The following is a 22,529-nucleotide window of genomic DNA, read 5'->3' on the forward strand; positions in this document are numbered from 1 at the left end:
AGCAGGAAAGAACATCCAGTGGAAAAAAGACAGTCTCTTTAACAAATGGTGCTGGGAGAACTGGACAGCAACATGCAGAAGGTTGAAACTAGACCACTTTCTCACACCATTCACAAAAATAAACTCAAAATGGATAAAGGACCTGAATGTGAGACAGGAAACCATCAAAACCCTAGAGGAGAAAGCAGGAAAAGACCTCTCTGACCTCAGCCGTAGCAATCTCTTACTCAACACATCCCCAAAGGCAAGGGAATTAAAAGCAAAAGTGAATTACTGGGACCTTATGAAGATAAAAAGCTTCTGCACAGCAAAGGAAACAACCAACAAAACGAAAAGGCAACCAACGGAATGGGAAAAGATATTTGCAAATGACATATCGGACAAAGGGCTAGTATCCAAAATCTATAAAGAGCTCACCAAACTCCACACCCGAAAAGCAAATAACCCAGTGAAGAAATGGGCAGAAAACATGAATAGACACTTCTCTAAAGAAGACATCCGGATGGCCAACAGGCGAATGAAAAGATGTTCAGCGTCGCTCCTTATCAGGGAAATACAAATCAAAACCACACTCAGATATCACCTCACGCCAGTCAGAGTGGCCAAAATGAACAAATCAGGAGACTCTAGATGCTGGCGAGGATGTGGAGAAACGGGAACCCTCTTGCACTGTTGGTGGGAATGCAAATTGGTGCAGCCACTCTGGAAAGCAGTGTGGAGGTTCCTCAGAAAATTAAAAATAGACCTACCCTATGACCCAGCAATAGCACTGCTAGGAATTTATCCAAGGGACACAGGAGTACTGATGCATAGGGGCACTTGTACCCCAATGTTCATAGCAGCACTCTCAACAATAGCCAAATTATGGAAAGAGCCTAAATGTCCATCAACTGATGAATGGATAAAGAAATTGTGGTTTATATACACTATGGAATACTACGTGGCAATGAGAAAAAATGAAATACGGCCTTTTGTAGCAACGTGGATGGAACTGGAGAGTGTGATGCTAAGTGAAATAAGCCATACAGAGAAAGACAGATACCATATGGTTTCACTCTTATGTGGATCCTGAGAAACTTAACAGGAACCCATGGGGGAGGGGAAGAAAAAAAAAAAAAAAAAGAGGTTAGAGTGGGAGAGAGCCAAAGCATAAGAGACTGTTGAGAACTGAGAGCAAACTGAGGGTTGATGGGGGGTGGGAGGGAGGAGAGGGTGGGTGATGGGTATTGAGGAGGGCACCTTTTGGGATGAGCACTGGGTGTTGTATGGAAACCAATTTGACAATAAATTTCATATATAAAAAAAATAATAATTAAAAAATAAATAAATAAATAAATAAATAAATAAATAAATAAATAAATAAAGAATGGACACACTAGGGGCGCCTGGATGGCTCAGTTGGTTAGGCGTTTGACTTCGGCTCAGGTCACGATCTCATGGCTTGTGAGTTCGAGCCCCACGTTGGGCTCTGGGCTGACAGCTCGGAGTCTGGAGCCTGCTTCAAATTCTGTGTCTCCCTCTCTCTCTCTGTCCCTCCCTGGCTCATGCTCTATCCGCTCACCCCCTCTCAAAAATAAATAAACACTAAAAATTAAATAAATTAAAAAAAGAACGGACACATTAAACAAAGCACATATGTGGAATAGGAAAGTTGAAAAGGGTCAAAAGGTGTTAAGGATCAAAGGTGGAAAATGAACAAAAAACAAGAGAGTGAGGCCTTACCTGGGGGAGAACAAAAAACACATGCACACCCTCTCTAGAAGATGTTCCATTTCACCCAACTTTTCAGCTTCTCCAGGACGTGCCACCTAACAGCAGATAGGGACCTTAGCCTAATTCTTTGTCTCTTACCTCTTCATTTTTCCCACATGCCCCACATCTACCTGCTGGGTTCTCAACCAAGTAATCATTTGCTTCCTGTGACTTGGTTCATCACAGAGAGATTCGGTTTCTTAAAAATTCAGAATTTTAGGGGCGCCTGGGTGGCACAGTCGGTTAAGTGTCCGACTTCAGCCAGGTCACGATCTCGCGGTCCGTGAGTTCGAGCCCCGCGTCGGGCTCTGGGCTGATGGCTCAGAGCCTGGAGCCTATTTCCGATTCTGTGTCTCCCTCTCTCTCTCTGCCCCTCCCCTGTTCATGCTCTGTCTCTCTCTGTCCCAAAAATAAATAAACGTTGAAAAAAAAAATTAAAAAAAAAAAATTCAGAATTTTAGTAATCAGTAACGCCTACTTCCACATTTCACAAATTCAGACTTGTTTTGTGATTTCAAAAGTGACACTTAAATACATTCAGAGCATTTAGGGGCACTTAAGGAAACTGTATAACCTGTGACACTCAATGCTCACTTGGATGTATCTGTAATTTGGAAGTATGTGTTCCTGTTATTATATGGATGAGAAAATGATAAGAGAAAGTCTTGCTTATACAAATAAATCCAGTAATTTAGCAGCAGGCCACAAATGAGAAGCTAGGATCGCTGACTCTCAGACGAGGCCCCCTGTGAACAGGGTAAAGCCCAGGATGATAAAGAAAGGCCTGAGAGCTAGTTCCACAGTTAGGAACAGACCACAGGTCTCCAAAATCCTAGGTCAGTGAGCTTCTTTCTTTCCACAAGGTGCATATTTGCGATCAGGTGTTTCCCAAAATGGTCCCTTTCTGGTGAACCCAGTGTCTTTACTGTAAGTAACGATACACAGCCCTGTGATGCCTGCTGTTAATTTTCAAGCGGGGAGCACCAAAAACTCACCTATCAGTGATGGAAAAAGATACAGTCAAGGGTACAAGAAATCAGGGACTTTTGGAAAAGTAGTTGGTAGTTCCATACTTGCATATTTATCACATGAAATACAAAAAGGCAGAAGAATATTTACCTTTAAATATTTTTCTGCAACTGAATAAAGGCTTCAGTGTGGAAAGTCCAATACGATATGGCCATAGTTCCCTGAATTAAAACCCCTACCTTCTTTATTTATTAATCACATGTTGCCATCGCTGTGGTACTAGAAAATTAAATTAGTTCTCACTGACAAACTACCTAAAGGAAAAAAAGAAAAAAATTGCAAAGGCCCCCCAAAATGTAACATAGTCCCAGAAGAGTGAGTTAAAATGTTCATTTTAGTTTCCCCGAGGTCTAAATTTTCTCAGGCACCTTCTGTGATCTTTTATTTAGAGGGAAAAATATTCAGCTACCGCCTATACTTTCTCCTTCAGGCATTTAGCCCCCAAAGAAAGAGGAAACAGGGAAATATTTCTAAAGAAAGCCCAAAATTCAAGAAATGAAGAAACAGATTAAAATGGAAGTGATTTTTGCAAGAGGTTGAAAATGGTGTCATTTAGAGTAACCCTGGATATACAGATTCCTTGTGACTAACTGTAATCTTTCATAAAGCATTGGAATTTGTATTGATGGAAAAAGCTTCCAACTATAAGAAAACAAGAGCAACAGCAATAAACAACACTGATCTCTTTTCTCAAAGAAGCACTATTCATGGACAAAGGAATTGAAGTGGAAAAATAACTTCAGATTTCAATCTACTCTGTAGAGTGATTCACACAAACATACACAGGAAACGGGCTTAAATGATAATCACCTGAACAAAGTACAATAAACCTTGCGTAATGGCACATCTCCCTGGTCGAAGGGACTTCATGCACTTAGCAATAACCTAAAGAGGTCACCGAGAGGGGCATCTCATCTAACACAAGTCCACTTAACCACTTCTGCCAAAAGAGATTCTAAAAATGCTGAAAGGTCTCCAGATAAGACTCCAAAGTCACACCCAGGAACACATTTCAAAGCTCAACAGCCCACACTAGCAGGAAATGAGTCCAGGTAGGTAACTTAAATCACCCATCCTAGGGATTTAACTTGTTTCTTCTCTTTTTGATTTCCGAGGGTAACTGCTGATCCAGCTTCAGCGACAAGCTCTTGCCTTACTGGAAATGCATTATCAAATTGCTCTCAGGATGAGCTGCTGTTCTGCTTGACCTTTGCTTCTGGTTCTCCCTTTACAACACTCCAGACTCACCGGTGGCTCCCCAGGAAACCCTCTGCATCATGAAAATAAGTCACGTGCAGAGAAGAGCAAAGAGGCACCTTCATATTAATTGCAATGCACCTAGAAGTACATCATGGGGTCTCTGAGATATGCAGGAGTGGTGGAGGAAACCGAGAGCAATTCTCAAAAGGGTATAAGAAGACCCAACGATTCCTTTCTAAGTATTTATCCTAAAGATATTCCCTAACATCAACATTTATTTACTAATAGTACAAACATCTATTTGCAAGGGTGTTCACTGCAGCCCTACTTATAATAGGGAAAAACTAGAAGCAACCTAAAAGTCCAATATTAATGGCATAATTGTTTAAAATTATGAGCACATTGAGTGGAATATTATTCATCCGTGAAAAGTAATCCTGTTACATGAGTACTAACCCAAATATTTTTATGATGCAGTATATTATATTAAGAAAGTAGGCTGGGTGCCTGGATGGCTCGGAAGGTTGAGTGTCCGACTTCAGCTCAGGTCATGATCTCACGGCTCGTGAGTTTGAGCCCCGCATCAGGCTGTGTGCTAACAGCTGGAAGCCTGGAGCCTGATTCGGATTCTGTATCTCCCTTTCTCTCTGCCTGTCCCCTGCTCACTCTCTCGCTCTCTCTCTTTCTCTCTCAAAATAAATAAACAATGAGGGGCACCTGGGTGGCTCGGTCGGTTAAGCATCCGACTTTGGCTCAGGTAATGATCTCATGGTTCAGGAGTTCGAGCCCCACATCGGGCTCTGTGCTGACAGCTCGCGGAGTCTGGAGCCTGCTTCAGAATCTGTGACTCCCCCTTTCTCTCTGTCCCCTCCCCAGCTCATGCTCTGTGTCTGTCTCTCAAAAAATAAATACACGTTAAAAAAAATTTTTTTAATAAAAAAATAAACATTGAAAACAAAAGTAGATTGTGGTACTACAGGTACAGACTTCTGATTTATGTTCAAGTGTATATATATTTGCATGTGTGTCTAAAAATACCAGTCCAGAAAAATACATACCCAGATCCTGGTAGTGGTTATTTGCTGGGTAATAAAATGTTGATATTTTTGCCCCTATATGTTTACCTATGAATATTTTCCAACTTTTCTCTGAAGTGAGCATATACTGCTTCTGTAGTAGAAAAAAAAATCTAGTAGTTATTTTATCCTTGGAAACTTCTTAAGGAAGACAACTTGCTGCTTTGTACAAAACTAAGTAGAAAAACACAACAGTGCAGACAACAAAGAAAGTAGGGTCTAGACAAGGGTCCATCCCAAAATGGGGGATGTGGCAAAGACATGGCAAATGAAAAGATAAGTGAGGGTTGAGAGTCAACGGTTTCTCTTCTGTTCTGTGTGACTTCTCTAAAGCATTTGACACTCACTTCTCTAGAATGTCACTCCCAGTTGGTTTCTTCCCATCCCCTTGCCTGTCCCTTCAGTTTTGGCTTCCACTGCTCTACATGTTACCTCAGGCTAACCTCTGCTCTCGCTCTGTAACTGTGTGCTCCACTAATCTCTCTTCTGGCCCTCAGAACGAATGTCCAATGTCCACAAGTCCTGCAGACCCATTCAACTCCACATGTCGAAAACCGAATTCCTCACCCTCTCCCCACCAGCCTGCTTCTTTCCCAGGATTCCTTCTCTCTTTTCAATGACATCATCATGCACCCAAAATAGACATCTCGAGGTTATTTTTAACTCCTCCCTAATATTCTTCAAGCAATTTAGAACAAATTATGTCCAGGGCGCATGGGTGGCTCAGTTGGTTGAGCATCTGACTTCGGCTCAGTCAATGATCTCGCAGTTCATGAGGTCAAGCCCCACGTTGGGCTCTGTGCTGACAGCTCAGAGCCTGGAGCCTGCTTCGGATTCTTTGTCTCCCTCTCTCTCTGCTCCTCCCCCTCTCACACTCTGTCTCTCTCTCAAAAATAAACATTAAAAATTTTTTTTTAAAAAGAACAAATTATATCCACCATCTAAATACCGCTGGTATCTGTTATCTTCTCTTTTTTTCTCGCAGCCCTAACCCAATCCTCCATCATCCCTAACTGCATATGATACCTCTTCCTCCTTTCTAGTTCAAAACATATGTTCATTATTTCATCCTTGGGCAAGGCAATCTAGTACCCACCCCACCCCTGTTTAAAACAAAGTCCAAACTGCTTTCTGCTCTGTACAAGGCTCTTCAAAATCCAGTTCCAACTTATCTATCCAGCTTAACCATCCCCCCATCACCAACAACTACATCATGCCCCCCCAAATACACACACTCCAGACCCACCAAGTCTCCACCGAGTCCCCCAAGCACGAAATGCATGCCGTGTCCAGGTGTCCCTGCATCCCATTGCTACTGTCTGTAAACTCCCCTCTCTCTTCTCTGCTTAGAGTCTATTCTTTAGCATCTTTCTCAATACTCTTTCCTCTCTGATAATGAAGCCTCAGCCTCACTCCTGTGTGGTCATATTTTCCACCTTGCTTTCACATTACACACATTCCTCTCTTACACTTTTCATCCCCCTTCTTAAGCTGCTCGTATCCCCACAGGAGACTATGAATTGGGCCACTGCCCCGGTCCTCTGCAGAAGTTAGGAAGGCTAAGTACTCACTTCCCCAGTCTCTCTTGCAGCTAGGGATGGTGCTCACAGGACATAGCCCGGCTGATGAGGCATCAGCACAAAACTGCTAGGCAATCTCTGCATAATTGTTGTGTTTTCCTGAGAGTAGAAGAAAAAAAAAAAAAAAACAGCTAACACCTCCCTCTGCCTCTCACCTTGATATCCGGAGCTGCAGAAGCTATCTTGTCAACATGAGGGCAAAAGCAAGAGCACCACAGATATTACAGCCCCAATGTCACACAGCTCCTGAACAACACTGGCAGTCACCAATCTGCAGACTTATTAGCTGAGAAAAATCAACCACGGTTTTTCTAGCTATGTTTCACACTGTCTGTTGCCTGCCACCTTCCTAACTGATATTTTTATCAACCAATTAACGTAGCAATAACTACTGGAGACCTACCAGTCTCCTGACACTGTACTATTTTTATTTGTTTTGCTTTCTCTAATCTTTAGGTGTCATCCTTTCTATTTGCAGAATCGAACGTTGACGTGCTGAAAAATTAAGTAATCTCTCAAACATCACACATAGCTGTGAAGTTTCTGAGCCAGGATTCCAACCCAAAAGAGCTGCCTGATTTGAAAGATTGTCCTTTTCACCACTTTTGAAGATGGATGCAATGAATCTAGACCAAGAAAAGAGTTGCTGAAGACAACCTGGGTTTGTGAGCCCAGCAAATGAGAAAATCCGTATCAGCTAAATCCATTTACTAGTTTACTGTTGACTTAGTAGTGGGGGATAGAAAAAAAAAAAAGCCTTGCTAAAGGTGGTAATAGAGGAATTCTTTCTAGGCTGCCCTCACAAGAATTATCAATCCTGCCACTATTTGTCACAAGAGATTGGATTCTCCTGTTTAAAGCCAAAAATGGTTACTGCCCAGTGCTCCATTTTCTTCAAGATGCTTGCAAATTCATTCACAAAGGAGACCCGTGTTCAAAGGAAGAGTAAGGAAAAGGTTGTTTAAAGCATTTGTGAGCAAAGGCACCACATGAAAGAAAATGCCTCTGCTCAGAGAGTGAGGAGGCCATATTTGGGATCAGGAATGATTTTAAAAGGAGTAGGAAAACACCGCCATAGTGTGATTTAAGAATCGAGAAATGCGTGAGTTAATTTAGCCTAGAGATAGGAGACCAAAAAGACAAATACCCTCCCCATATTACTCTTAGTCTGATGCACACCATATTGTGGAAGAAAGGCAAGAGCGATGTACCAGATGGCATATATTTAAATCTCGGTTCCACCACTAACTGTGCCCTGCTCTCTGAAACACAATTAGCTTAATGGTCAAATGAGGGCGATACACTTACCTTCTAAGGTTTCGTGAGGATTATTAAATGAGATAACAGATAAGCAAAGCACTTAGGTCAAGGCCTGGCCCAGTAAGCGTCAGGGGAGTGGTGTGGCTGATGATAACAATAGCAATTAGAAAGCAATGACAACAGCAATTGCTCAGAAGCACCACAACTAGATGGTGATCATGTCAACACTGGGGACAAAACACGTGGTGTTTTTTTTTTTTTAATTTTTTTTCAACGTTTTTATTTATTTTGGGGACAGAGAGAGACAGAGCATGAACGGGGGAGGGGCAGAGAGAGAGGGAGACACAGAATCGGAAACAGGCTCCAGGCTCCGAGCCATCAGCCTAGAGCCCGACGCGGGGCTCGAACTCACGGACCGCGAGATCGTGACCTGGCTGAAGTCGGACGCTCAACCGACTGCGCCACCCAGGCGCCCCCAAAACACGTGGTTTAGACATGCAAGTGGTAATACTACGGGGCACAGGGACACACAATTAAGTCCAAGAACACTTTGGGTAAACAAGGCTGACTGCTTCCTGTGGAAGGGTTGATATCTTGAAGACCTCACATTATTCTAGAATAATCCTAAAAAAAAAAGATGCTGGGCATTTATGTTTTATCAGTCCAAAGTGGTGGCTCCTACCCCCACCACTTATCAATAGCATAAACAGCTTGCAATGGACTTGACCACCAAATATAAAATTCTGTGTTTCATGCTAAAATTTTTACAATGGGTTTGGGTTCACATTATTTTCACCTGGACTCATAAAGTGAAGTAATATTAACTTCTGTCACAAAATCTCACATATGCATATTTTCAAATCTCATAAAATGTGACGGTTCCCAGGCAGGCCAAATTCTGAAGTCTGGCATCTCAACTGAGTAGACATAGTTGTCTATCAAAAGCCATCCCAACACCCAACCCCACTCCTAGAGAACACACCTATATCTGGGAAGCTGATGCCCCATGAGGTCACATTTCTCAGCTACCTTGGACAAGCCATAGCCTGTGACAAGTTCTGTCCTACAGAATCTTAGTGACGTTGCCTCCTCCACACTCTTATCCTTTCCTCAGACTGGATGCAAAGGATAGTTTGGCCTCCAGGGATGGCAAACCATCAGAGGGAAGGAGTGTGGATCCCTGCCTCAGTGCATGAAGAGAAGCCACCACTGACTGATAGGAACATGAGTGAGAAATTAAGTTTTATCGTGTTTGAGACATTATACATCTTTAGGTCTTTTCTTTCTTTCTTTCTTTCTTTTTAACTATAGTTCAAGAGAACAATAGTTCTCTTAGGAGGAAAGCTACACAAAAGAGTTGAGTCCATAGGACCAGTTGGGACACTTAAGCAACCAATGAAATCTAGACACATGTAATTGCACACCTTTAGGAGAATGTTTAGAAATTGAACAACTGGCCTCCACTACAATGTCCAGCCAGTATACCTGACAGGTGTTACTAACAGAGGAAAAAAAAAAAACTCTGAATCCATCGGGTGTATGCTAAGTGTCATATCTGTTTATGTGAAAAGCCTAGGGTAGTTATGGCTTCCATAGGTTTAGAAAAGATCTCTGCTGCAGTTTCCATCTCCGTGCAAATGAAAACTCAGGACAGGTAGTCATTTGAAGAATCCTTCCCAGTAGCTGGCCATAGGAGCCCAGCTCCAAGATTCTCACCTCTTGGTATTCACACCTTGTGTTATCTCCTGCCACACTGAAGAGGGCTGAGCTGTGTAACCAGTAGGGTACTGCAAACATAACACAGTGTGACTTCCCAGGGTAAGTCATAAAGACACTGTGACTCTCACTTTCCTCTCTCTCCGAGCATTTGTTCTGGGAGAAACCTGCTGCCATGTCATAAGGATAACCAAGCAGCTTTAAGGAGAAATTCACATGGCCAGGAGCTCAGGCCTCCTATTAACAACCAGCACTAACTTGGCAGCCACATGACTAGGCCATATTAGAAGCTGGTCATCCAGGGGCACCTGGGTGGCTCAGTCGGTTAAGCATCCGACTTGGGCTCAGGTCATGATCTCACAGTTCGTGGGTTCAAGCCCCCACATTGGGCTCTGAGCTGACAGCTCAGGACCTGGAGCCTGCTTCAAATACTGTCTCCCCCTCTCTCTGCCCTGTCCCCGTTCGTGCTTTCTCTTTCTCTCTCTCAAAAATAAATTAAAAAAAAATTAAAACTTTTTTTTTAAAGCTGTTCATCCAGCCCCAGTCAAGCCTTCATACTGCTGCAGCCCTAGCTAACATCTGTGTGCTACAGCTCCTTGAAAGACCCTGATCTGCTAAGTTGTTTGAATTCCTGACCTACAAAAGCTGGGAAATAATAAATGCTTACCAATTTTAAGCCACTAATTTGGGGGGGGGGGGTTAGATTTTGTTATGTAGCAGTAGATAACCAATTCATTAGCTTGTTTTAGAAGAAGAGAGAGAGAAAGGAATGGGGAAGGAGAGCAGAGGGAAGGGGGAGGGTAGGAGGAGGGAGAAGAGAGAGCTAGATAGCTCTACCTAAGGCTGAAAAGCTTTGCCTACCTCTAGTTGTTTTTAATGTTCCCTGGAATGGGGTGGTTCAGTCGGTTAAGCATCCAACTTCAGCTCAGGTCATGATCTCACGGTTTGTGAGTTCGAGCCCCGCATCGGGCTCTGTGCTGACAGCTCAGAGCCTGGAGCCTGCTTCTGATTCTGTGTCTCCCTCCTCTCTCTGCCCCTGCCATGCTCATGCTCTGTCTCTCTCTCTCAATAATGAATAAACATTAAAAAAAAAATTAAGGTTTCCTGGAAAGAGGGAGGACTGTGCCAGAGGTCATGGAAGTAATATATTGGGTTTCCTTCAACCCAGTCATATGATGAAATCAGTTCTGTACGTGTAACACACTCTTTTGAACATGGCAGCAAAGACTTTATTCATGAACTGATTACTGGCTCATCTGAACAGAAAATTCAAAGGTTTCTTTCTGTGTGTGTGTGTGTGTGTGTGTGTGTGTGTGTGTGTGTGTGTGTGTATCCTGGTGGACTGGAAAAAAAACATGGCTAATTGAACATAGCAGATACTTCATTCAGGAAATCAGACACTATTTCTTAAGAGCCTCACATTTCACATAAAATGAAGACTTCAGGGCAATTTTATGCTCGTGCTGCTACACGGGACACTGAGTCTCTCCCATCCCATGATTGAGAACCCTCACACAAGGCTACTTCAGTTTTATCTTTCTTGACTGAGGGCACTTAAGAGGTGGGGGCGGGGATCTCAGTGCCTCCACATAGGGACTAGCTGGCTTGTTGGAAATGTCACAGTGTTTGATCACACTGGGATGATTACTGAGGACTAGAAAGCAAGGAACTTGTGGTGGCTCATTTCTCTCTTTACAGTTTGCAGGAACCATCCCTCGCCTTACGTTATACTAGCTGACACACTGGCGAGGCCTAATAGCAGAACCCCACATCAGAAAAGTGTATCAGGAAGACCCAGAACATAGCCGAACAAGACAGGGCCATACCTTAGCATATACTACCAAGGGCAGAGCCCAGCAATGTTTGATGACTGTTGAGTAAGAGCCACTGTTGTGACCAGCAGTCAGTGGCACAATTCCAGTCTGTGGGGAATCCTCCTTCGAAATGGCTGTGTTGTTGTTGTTGTTTCCAGCCTGATTTTTTCACAAAATAGAAATCTAGCAAATATTAAAAAATGACATGGTATTTTTTTAATAAGCTAGTAGATAATTTCCATGAACCTCTAGTAGATAATTTCCATGAACACCATATCACTTTTTAACAAAATCAATTTGTGTGTATACAGTCTTCTTTGCCTTTGAGGTTGCAGAAGGCATATAAACCAAATACTTAAGTGCATCCTGCAATGATTCCCAATCTGGAGTCCCAACCTGAAGATAATAGTGGGCTTCCTCATCATTGTAAAAAAAAAAAAAAAAAAAAAAAAAAATGCAACAGGAATTACACATTTGCCCAGGATGGATAAGGCTATCTGGGTCAAATTAAACAGAGGGAAGTACACTAGCCCCCGAGGTCCAAAGGAGGACCAGTGCCAGTGCCTGTTTTTCTAAACAAAATCTCATCGGAGTGCAAACTGTCTACAAATGCTTCCACTAGACAACACCAAAGCTGAGTAGCTGAGACAGAGGCTATATGGCTCAGAAAGCTGAAAATAGTTGCTCTCTGGCCTTTCGCACGAAGAGTTTGCCAACCCCTGAAATAAAGTATCACACTTCTCACTTTGGGCTCAGAATGTTTAGACTGATGTCGGACCCTTTCCTGGTTATGTCATGTACACTGGTCCCTAATTTCTTGGATTAATAACGTTAAAATAACAAATGTGGTAGATCGAATCTTTCAAGATTTTGGGTGGAGTCAAAAGAAATTCCCTTCTTACCAAGTTTTGCCTTACTCATGCTTACCGAAATTTTAAAAGATAGAATCTGGACTGTTCATCCACTTGTTCAACAGCTTTTACACCACTGGGTAAGTTTAAGTAGCTGCCTTTTTTTCCAACATGTCTTACTTAGTTGGTCACCAATACTTTCTAGGGCTAAATACTCTTAGCCTTATATTGTGTTTTTAAGAAGAAAACATGTAAACTACTTCAGACACAGTGTTTTTCTTGATGTGAAGTCATAAGCACGGATTAATCCATATCATACAAGATAAGAAAGTGCTTGTAGCAAAATTTAATAAGAGTGTAACAGCTACAGGATTTGAATTCACTGGTTTGGAAACACAAAGCGTATACATTTTGGCAGTTAAAGAGAAAACCTTCATTACAGTCTAGGGAGGAAGATTCCCATCTTACACCTTCAAGGCAACAGAAAGAGTCTCAAGGAGTGTCAGTTTTGTTACAAAGACGATACTTGGAATCCTTGGTATAAAGAACTATCTCCTCAGACTCATCTCTTCTGAGATCTGGCAAAAGGATGAATTTACCTATGTGGGAACCCTGGCACTCTATTACAAGGAAAAGGCTTAGATGTTTTCTGCTTCACACACCTACTCAAAATATTATCCACATAATGTATATACAAACTCAAGACCCAAATGTCTAGAACATTCCCTAGACCAGGGTTTCTCAACCTTGGCACCATCGACAGATACTTTGGGCATGATGATTCATCACTGTAGGAGGCTGCCTCAAGCACTATAGGATGTGTAGCAGGCATCCACAGCCTCTGAGGTAAACACCTGGAGGACCCCACCAGATGACAACCAAAAGTGTCTGCAGAGATTACTGAATGTCCCCAGAGGCAGGGGTGGGGGCGGGGAGGGGCAGGGCACAAACAAACTGGCCCTCAGCTGAGGACCACTGGGCTAGTTCCTCTGGGCTGGTTTCTCTCTCCGATTGTCATCTTTTGCTGCAATACCCAGATTCCCTTCCCACAATCTAATCAACATGGAGAAGGCATCCACCGCGAGCCTCCCTTTTCAACTCCGTGTGTTCAAACCCCTCCCTGATTCAACAGCCGTGAGGCACAGCCTCTTGTCACTGATCGGGGCAAACATCTAAGTAGCCTGCGTTTGCTACAGGGTCCCCTGCGATAGATTATCGCCTTACATATTGCACATTAACAGAATTTCTTATGACAGAGCCAACAGTCGAATGTGGTTGTTTTCCTTGAGATCCTTTTAAATCCCCAATTCAATTACCGTGCTCATTTTTCTGATGAATCATCAGCAGAAAGCCAGACTATTTTTCAGAGAGTGATATGATCCTCAGCTGGAACATTACTTCTGTCGGACTCTGCTTTACCTACTTGGCACTAAACACACGGTCTGGCTCTGAAGAAGGTTAGACCTTAGTACTTAAGGCAGCACGAAATTAACCCCTTCTAGAACTTCTGGTTTCTTCAAGACAGCTTCTACGACCGCCACCAAAAGAAAAAGGGAAAAAGTAAAACTAAATAATGGAGCCAAGTGCGTGGTGTTACTTTATTATCGTATTTCTACATCTGATAGCCTCAGAGATGCCAATCTCAGCTCTAGGCCACAATTAAATTGATGCATCAAAATAAAGACTTCACGTCTGTTTTCAAACATCACAGCAGCAGTGAAATGTTAAGTCTTCGGGATTGCTTTTCCCTCAAGGACTTCCTTTCTTCTCTGCCTCTTGTTCCTTCACTAGAGGGACACACACCAGCGAAGCAACATGTGACATGTTGATATTGTCGCAGACAGCAAATCCCCACAGAATTCAGGAACTGTGACATCAATGAGCGGGTTTCTTTGAACTCCAAAATGGCCTAAAAGCTGAAAGTAGAAGAAACACTGGACATGTGGCCGTCCCACACTCAGGCTGTCACTCTCTGAGCTGAGAGCCTTGGTTACGGCAGCAGGCAGGTAACATGGGCACGTTTCTGAGTGCAATGAGACCGGGAGGAGACAGTGGTTAAAGCAAGGAGGCCCCAGGGATTAAAACCCACCCGTCAGCCGATTTTCCCTGAGCCTTGCTCCCCGGACACCCGCCTCTCTGAGTTGCCTGAAGCTGTTGACAACACAGACACCAGGATTCTGTCCTTCACCTCAAGACCTCCCAGTGGTGAAAACTGAACCCTCCCTGATGCATAAGACTCCAAAATGAGCTCCAGTTCCTGTCTTTAGCTCAAACATAAAGAAATAAGAAGGGAATGACTAATGGGCAATTATGGTTGCCTTGGCTACAACTCTAACTTTTGGCAGATATATTAATTTTTTGGTACCTCTGTGTGTTTAATACTTGTTTAAATAGTACATAAAAATACCCAAAGGTGTCAGGATTATCGGCCTCACCATAGGCCTTTTTCTTTCTTGACGATTCTTCCGTGACTGCATTCTCACTCCCTGGTCCAGATTACCTGCCACAGCTGGGGTAGAGGAAAGCGTGGTCCCGGGGTCCCGTCTCTCACCATTTTCCATGCATTGCTACATTCTGAATGTGATGCCTAGGGGCCTCCCAGCTAACTGGATGTGTAAATAAAAGAGTTTTAAATCACTTCAAGGTGTCATTCAAATTTTCATCCTCGCTAACAGGGAGGAAATTCACCACACCCACCCTGGGGCCATTTTCCCAACTCTTTTCCTGCTGACACGCAAGTAAGGTGCTAGACAAAGGCACAGCAAGTCCCATATTAGCATATTTTAGGACTAACTCCCCAGTCCTTCCTCCAATCTTAACAAGCTCACTCTTCTCACTCATGAATGGAAAAAAAAAAGAAATACAAAAGAGATCTAAAAACGTAGTTTTCATTATCAGACTTTTTTTTTTTTCATATCCTCTCTTTTTCTTATTTATCCACACCTGAAACCCCTAGTAATCATAATGAACTTGGAATGATATTTAGTGAGATACAAAAAAAATGAAAAAAGAAATATAGGCCACCTTCAAAGGGTATGACTTTGTAACTTAGTACTCCTTATCCATTATATAATTAGAAAATTATTCCCTGCATTGTTGTTGCAAGCACAGGGGCTCTGTGATGATATCAGACTGGGGCTCTCAGCAAGACTCCTCTGCCTGTGGGTTCTGACAAGTGTCATTACAGTAATCCCTACAGTGAGAAGACAATCATTAGTAAATGGCAAAGAAGAGGTGTCAATGGTGCTTCAGCCACAGGTTCAACTACCCACTAATAAAGGCTTTGACCTTGGATAATAGAAAAGCCATCTCTTGGAACCACTTTACCAGAGACTGTTTTCTATAACAGCCAAGGACAAATACCAAGATTCAGTGGAACAACCTAAGTAAAAATAGCAACACCACTAGACAAAATTTTTGAATGAGATCTTCCTCCAGGCAGCCTCTACATACAACAGTGTAAGTAGTTCAAAGGCAATTACTAAGTAATTCACCAAGAACCTAAACCAAACCTTAGGAACCTGTAAAATCTCCATCCTTGTCAAAGGATTGGTATCTCAAAGGGATTTCTGTCAACGATGGCTAGGGCAGGCCTGGAGAGGTGAAGTCACAGTCTGTGAGATGGTTACCCAATAAAACTTTCTGCAATGATAGAAAGTTGCCCAACAGGACGCCTTTAGACTTAGAACTTTTGAGCACCTAAAGTGTGGCTGGTACAAATGAAGAACTGAGTTTGTAATTTTATTTCCTTGTAATTCCATTTAACGCTAAATAGCCGTATGTGTCTACTGACTACCATATTAGATAATGCAGGTTTGGAAACTGAGGAGGGGAGTGCTGAGGACTGAGTGTCCTGTGCAGGCAAGTGAGGAAGTACTGCCAGGAAAGCTGTAAGCCCAGGGCAGGCAGAGCCCCCTCCAACTGATTGTCAAAGAAAGTCTGCTTCCGAGGTTGAGGCTGAATTCATTAGGAAAGTGTGCTCTGGTGAACGAGAGATGTGGCACAAAAACACAGAAAGGGGAGTTGGTGGCACGTGTGTTGTGATTTCACAAAGCCAGTATGGGGAGAACATACCTGCTAGAAGAAGTAGAGAGAAGCAGAGCAGGTGACCAGGTTCTGAGGCCATTAGATAGACAGCAAATCTAGAAAACAGACTGGTTTGTAGTTATTTCTTTACCGCCCTAAGTGGATGCTAACCAGAAACATGGTTAGGCAGGGACTGTAAATATGTGCCTGTAGCCAGACAGCCGGGGGGCCACCGGTGTCATATTATTTATTTAGCTATTTATTTATGATCTGTCATATTTATTTAGTTTAGTTACTCGCTTAGTGTCTGTCTCTCCCAGCAGAATGTGTGCTGCATCAGAACATGGACCATTCTGGGCTAGAAACTAGGCATTAAATAAAAGATTGTCAGAAGGAGTTGTCAAAAATATATTTGCAGGTCCCCTACATGCAATGTACCGTGTTAGGCTTGGAGAAAGAGCCGTGAAAAAGACAAACCTGGTCCGTGTCCTCATGGCTTATATTCAATAGCTAATTATACAATTAGGAATGTATGATACCATATTGACAGGGATCTCACACACGGTAGACAGGGGAAGGTGCAAACAGGGAAAAACTTCTTTGAAGTGTTGAACTGAACTTCGAAGGCTGAATTGGGACTAACTGGGTGAGAGGGAAGTGAAGGGGGTGGGGGAGAGAGTATTCCAGGCAAAGTAAATTGCTTCGGCAAAGGCTCTGGGTAGGACAGGGTGAACTCCAGAAACTTAAATAAATGAAAACAAAAACACCAATATTACTGTCATCCAAAGAGCAAGCAAGGCAGAGTGGCAGGAGAGCTGACTGTCAGGGTCAGTTGGTGATGTTCCCAAAGTACTGCAGCCAAAACTCAGCCCCTTGGACCTCTCAGGAGCCTGAACCCACCCAACATTACCTGAGGGCATCCTTCCCAGGTATGACCACACGGTCCTGTGGACCCCAGATTCAATCACCTTTAACTCTAATGAAATAATCTTGTTCAATTTCTTAAATAGGGTCACAGAAAACCACGTGGGGGGGGGGTCATTTATCCGACAATATCGAAGAGACTCATGCACACACACTCAGAGTTTTCTAAGAGCTTATAAAACACTCTGCTCATGTACTACTGAATTTGTTTCCAATCTAGACAGTCCTTAGAAAGAGAAAAATACTATCCCCACTTCACTGTTGACAACCCTAAGTCTCAAAAAAAATGTGACTTGTCCAAGAGTTCAGTTAGAAAGGGCACAACCAGGATTCAAAGTCATAGCACCCAGGTCCCATGATCTTCCCTACATGGGCAGCTTCCTTCCAACTGAGAGTCCCAGGGAAAATACTGAATCTGATCCTTAGTGACGCCAACTCCACCAACCATGCAATTTTTTTTGACTCTTTTTAAGTTTTTATTTAAATTCCAGTTAACATACTGTAATATTAATTTCAGGTGTAGCATATAGTGATTCAACACTTCCAAAACATCTGGTGCTCATCACAATAAGGGCATCTCTGAATCCCCATCACCTATTTAACACTCCCCCCACCCACTCCTACCTCCTCTGGTAACCATCAGTTTGTTCTCTATAGCTAAGAATTGTTTCTTGGTTTGCCTCTCTTTCTTTCCCTTTGCTCATTTGTTTAGTTTCTTAAATTCCACATATGAGCGAAATCATATGGCATCTGTCTTTCCCCGATTGACTTATTTCACTTAGCATAATACTGTCTGGCTCTATCCATGTCGTTGCAAATGGTAAGATTTCATTCTTTTTCATGGCTGATGTGTGTGTGTGTGTGTGTGTGTGTGTGTGTGTGTGTGTACACATACCACTTCTTCTTTATCAACTCATCATTCAGCGGACACTTGGGTGGTTTCCATAATTTGGCTATTGTAGGTAATGCTACTATAAACATTAGGATGCATGTATTCCTTTCAATGAGTATTTTTTGTATTCCTTGGGTAAATACCTAGTTGTACAATTGTAGAATTGTAGTTCTTTTTAACAGTCTCCATGCTGTTTTCCAGAGCAGCTGTACCAGTTTGCATTCTGACCAATAGTGCAATAGGGTTCCACATTCTCACCAACACCTTTTGTGTCTTGTGTTTTCGATTTTGGCCATTTGCAGGTATAAGACAATATCTCGCTGTAGTTCTGATTTGCATTTCCCTCATGATAACTGATGTTGAGCATCTTTTCATGTGTCCATTAGCTATCTATGTCTTCTTTGGAAAAATGTCTATTCATGTTTTCTGCTCATTTTGTAATTGGATTATTCATTTTTGGGGTGTTGAGTTTTATACATTTTCTATATATTTTGGATCCTAACCTTTATGGAATATGTCATTTGCAAATATCTTCTCCCATTCTACAGGCTGCCTTTTAGACTTGTTGATTTGTTTCCTTTGCTGTGCACAAGCTTTTTATTTTGATGTAGTACCAGTAGTTTATTTTTGCTTTTGGTTCCCTTGCCTCAGGAGGCATATCTAGAAACAGTTTGCTATGGCCAACGTCAAAGAAGTTACTGCCTGTGTTCTCCTCTAGAAGTTTCCACCCATGCGTTTTTAAAAAAATTTTTATTGAGGTTTTTGTCCTGCCGGTGAAGGCACCCCCCCCCCCCCAAAGAGCCTCTTCTTCTCTAGCCAGGGAGACCTTCTCAGCAACTTCCTAAAACACACTTACTTCAGAGTGGGAGGCCATAAAGAGCTGCTTTGGAAAGTTCTATAGCCACTTATTCAGAAAAGTTATGACATTCGTCCAATTCAAATGCAGAGTCTTGTTTTCAACTATTTTTTAAGTCAATCTGGAGAACCTGGAATCATTCACAGGGCCTCATTAGTTCTGAAATAGAATGAGTCATTTTCAGACTTCATGGATTGAATGCCCCAAAGCACTTTCAACAGTGACAGCTCTCATATCCCGAGAGTCTGCAATGGTCCACCAACTTACGCATGTGTCCTGTGATCAGAGTGACCTACTGTCCTGGGAGCGAATGAGTGGTCACTCTCCAGGCAATTCAATCCTCGTAACACTCAGATGTGGCAATAACTAGGGACTTACCAATCACCTTAACTGATAAGAGGACTCAAACCAGTGTTCATGTGGTTTGCCCAAAGTCCTCAGAGCTTGCAGGGTCAAAACTGGGGTCTGAGCGGGGATCTGACTCCCAGGGGTTAGTCCTACCCTAGCCCTGTGGGTAACCACAGCACCACAATTTAGCTGAGTGAGATGGACATCTTTGGGTACTAAAATGTAAATGCATACCTCAAACCTTCTACTTCTCTGGAGAATTCTCACCTTTCTACCTTATGAAATGGATAGGGTTTTTTCAGGACTGAAATAAAACTGGGAGCACTCTTTTTGCCTTAAGCTCAATGTCCTGATTTGCATGTCAATGCCAGCAGTGTTATTTCACCTAAGGGCTGCTTTTAAAACACCCAGAGCAGAGAAAGCAGTCTGGGCTGGGAACCTAACCAGTAAATTGTGGAGAACAGGCCTGGAGTCACATCTGATGAAGTGGAAAGAGAAAGAGTCCGCCAGACTTAAATTTAAATTCTTCCTCTGCCATATACTAGCTGTGTGACCTCAGGACTAATAATAGTTATTTCACAGGATTACCATGGAGCATAAAATGAGATCACCCAATGTGAATCTACCTCACTCCATGACTGGCACATGAAAAACACCCCATAAATGTTAGTTCGCCAAAAACCCCCAAGAAAGGAAACTCAAAATTTCCTTTCTTTGTAATCTCCTCAAACTTCCACCAGGGTTTCTGAACTCTAAACCTATGCGAAAATAACAGGCTGTATCAATAATAAGAATACACCAACCCAATTTTTTTTAAAAACCCGTCAAAAATTTGAACAGACTTTTCCCCAAAGAAAAATACAGATGGATGGCAACAGGCACATAAGATGTTCAACATCACTTGTCATTAGGGAAGCACAAATTAAGGCCACAGCAAAGTATCATTACGTACCTACTAGAATAACTAAAATTAAAAATGTTGACAATACCAAGTGTTGACGATGTTAGGGAGCAACTGGAATTCTCAGGCACTGACAGCAGGAATGCACGCTGGATCGGTACATTTGCTATATTTGAAAACACGCTGGCAGCTTCTTATAAAGTTAAATACACTTATCCTACAATCCAGCAGTCCCATCCCTAGGAGTTTGCCCAAGACAAATGAAAATGTATGTCCACAAAAAACTGTTTCTTAATAAAGGCCTGAAATCTGTAAACAACCCAAATATCCATCAACAGGTGAATGGATACACAATGTGTGGTGTTTCTACACAATGAAATGCTAGGCAGTGAGAAAAAGGAACCTACTGGTACAAAGGTCAAAGCGAGTGACTACCAAATACACTTTGTTAAGCAAAAGAAGTCTGGTGCAAAAGACTGTAGAATATTGGACTTTATGTATATGAAATTTTGGAAAAGGCTGGGGTGGAGTGAGGGAACTGTCTGCAGGGGGACACAACAGAAGTCTCTGGAGGTGATAGAAACGTTCCACATCCTGTTTGAAGTAGCCTTTATGCAAGTATTCACAACTGTCAAAACTCACGGAATTGTACACTTAGAAAGGGTGAGTTTTGGGGCTCCTGGGTGGCTCCGTTGGTTAAGCGTCCAACTTCGGCTCAGGTCATGGTCTCACGATTCGTGGGTTCGAGCCACGCGTCCAGCTCTGTGCTGACAGCTCGGAGCCTGGAGCCTGCTTCGGATTCTGTGTCTCCCTCTCTGCCCTCCCCCACCATGCTCTGTCTCTCCCTGTCTCTTAAAAATGAATAAATGTTACAAAAAAACAAAAGTTTTTTTTAAAGGGTGAGTTTTACTACCTGCAAATTATGCCAGGAAATCTTACTTTTAAAAGCAAATAGATTGTAAAATACAAGGGGTCTAACCCGGGAAGGAGGATGCAATCCTGGGAAACGGATGGAGGACGAAGCATGGGAGGATGGACAGGGTCAACTCTGCCACTGGTTTTGCGAACGGGGCTTGACTTGAACTTTTGGTTATCGGGAGAGCAAACCAAGAATAGGGGATTCGTTTATTAGCTAATATCTCCATATTGCACAGTCTCATTTCATCTGGCTACTTCCAGTGCCTGTTAGACAGGTCAACACTTTGCTGCAAAAAACTGTGTGAAGTGGCCCCACTTGTAAAGAATTTCCTTATGTTCTCATCTCTCTGATGGTCCTCATGTCCTATAGCATCATGATCTGTGCATAAGTGCCTCCTCCATGACACTGTGGGTTTCTCTTTCAATTTTGCAATCCCAGCATCTAGGAGGTGTATAATGAGTGTTGACTGACACATCCAGGCACCATTCGATGTAAACTGCTATTTACTGAGGGCCCACTCACTAAGTGCCAGGCATGATGCTGGAAGAGAATGTGAGCAGGAACGAACAGCTCACCCCCAACATCAGCCATCCAAAAATGAGGAAAATGGTGGCTCCTCCTATAGGACTCCCTCTGTAGGAGGTCACGTCCAAATGTAAAAACAGAAATATCCTGACATGTAGATTCCAAAGTCAAAGAAAATGCATTAGGGCTTGGAGCAGGAAACCAACTTGCTTTAATTTAGGGGCAGACACAAAAAATGTTAATGTATTTCATTCTAATGGACATGAGTTCCATGGACGATCCATATTTTAAAACATCAGAGCCCCATCACATTCATCCTGAGATTATCTGTTCAGCAGATGTGAAATGTATCACTAATTTCATTTTATAAGTGGGGAAACTAACCTATACACAAGCAATAGAATACCTAATTTTCCTCTGTATTCTCTGTTTTCAAATGGTAGGAAATAAATGCTAAAAAAAAATATATATATATATTCCAAGTTCTTGTGTAAGTGTATTTTTCTGCCTCTGTATCTGCCCATCTGGTTCTCATCTCTTCTCTTTGCCTCCATTTCTCTTTATTCTTTTCTCTCCCTCCCTTAATACCTCCCTCTCTGTCCACCTCTCCTCCCACTGCCTTCTAGTCCTCTCCAGGAGGGGAGTTATACCAGGTGTTTTGCCCCTGATACCCAGTCTCCCTGAGCTGGCAACAGCACCTTGATTCCCCACCCCCACCCCACCCTGAACTGTACCCCTTCCAAAGAATACAAACCGCAAGAACATGCAATGTAATGCCCACTACTTCCCTGACCAAGACGCAGCTATCTGATCCAAGCAAGGTCAATTAGATAACCTTGCCATGGACTCTGGCTCTTGAG

General features: G+C 42.7%; 1 protein-coding gene and 1 long non-coding RNA gene across 11 annotated transcripts in view; one reads left to right on the forward strand and one right to left on the reverse strand.

Moving 5' to 3' along the window:
• Positions 1 to 22,529, reverse strand: part of RBMS3 (RNA binding motif single stranded interacting protein 3) — a 1,359,438-nt gene that overhangs the window by 1,329,674 nt on the left and 7,235 nt on the right. The window lies entirely within an intron of this gene.
• On the forward strand, positions 2,209 to 7,397 carry LOC121034241 (uncharacterized). Its single transcript, XR_005792328.1, has 2 exons — positions 2,209 to 4,190; positions 7,116 to 7,397. It is a non-coding gene; the product is annotated as an uncharacterized LOC121034241 (long non-coding RNA).

Source organism: Herpailurus yagouaroundi, unplaced genomic scaffold (genome assembly GCF_014898765.1).
Source record: "Herpailurus yagouaroundi ecotype Mexico unplaced genomic scaffold, PumYag 159, whole genome shotgun sequence".
In the NCBI taxonomy this organism is placed as follows: Eukaryota; Metazoa; Chordata; class Mammalia; order Carnivora; family Felidae; genus Herpailurus; species Herpailurus yagouaroundi.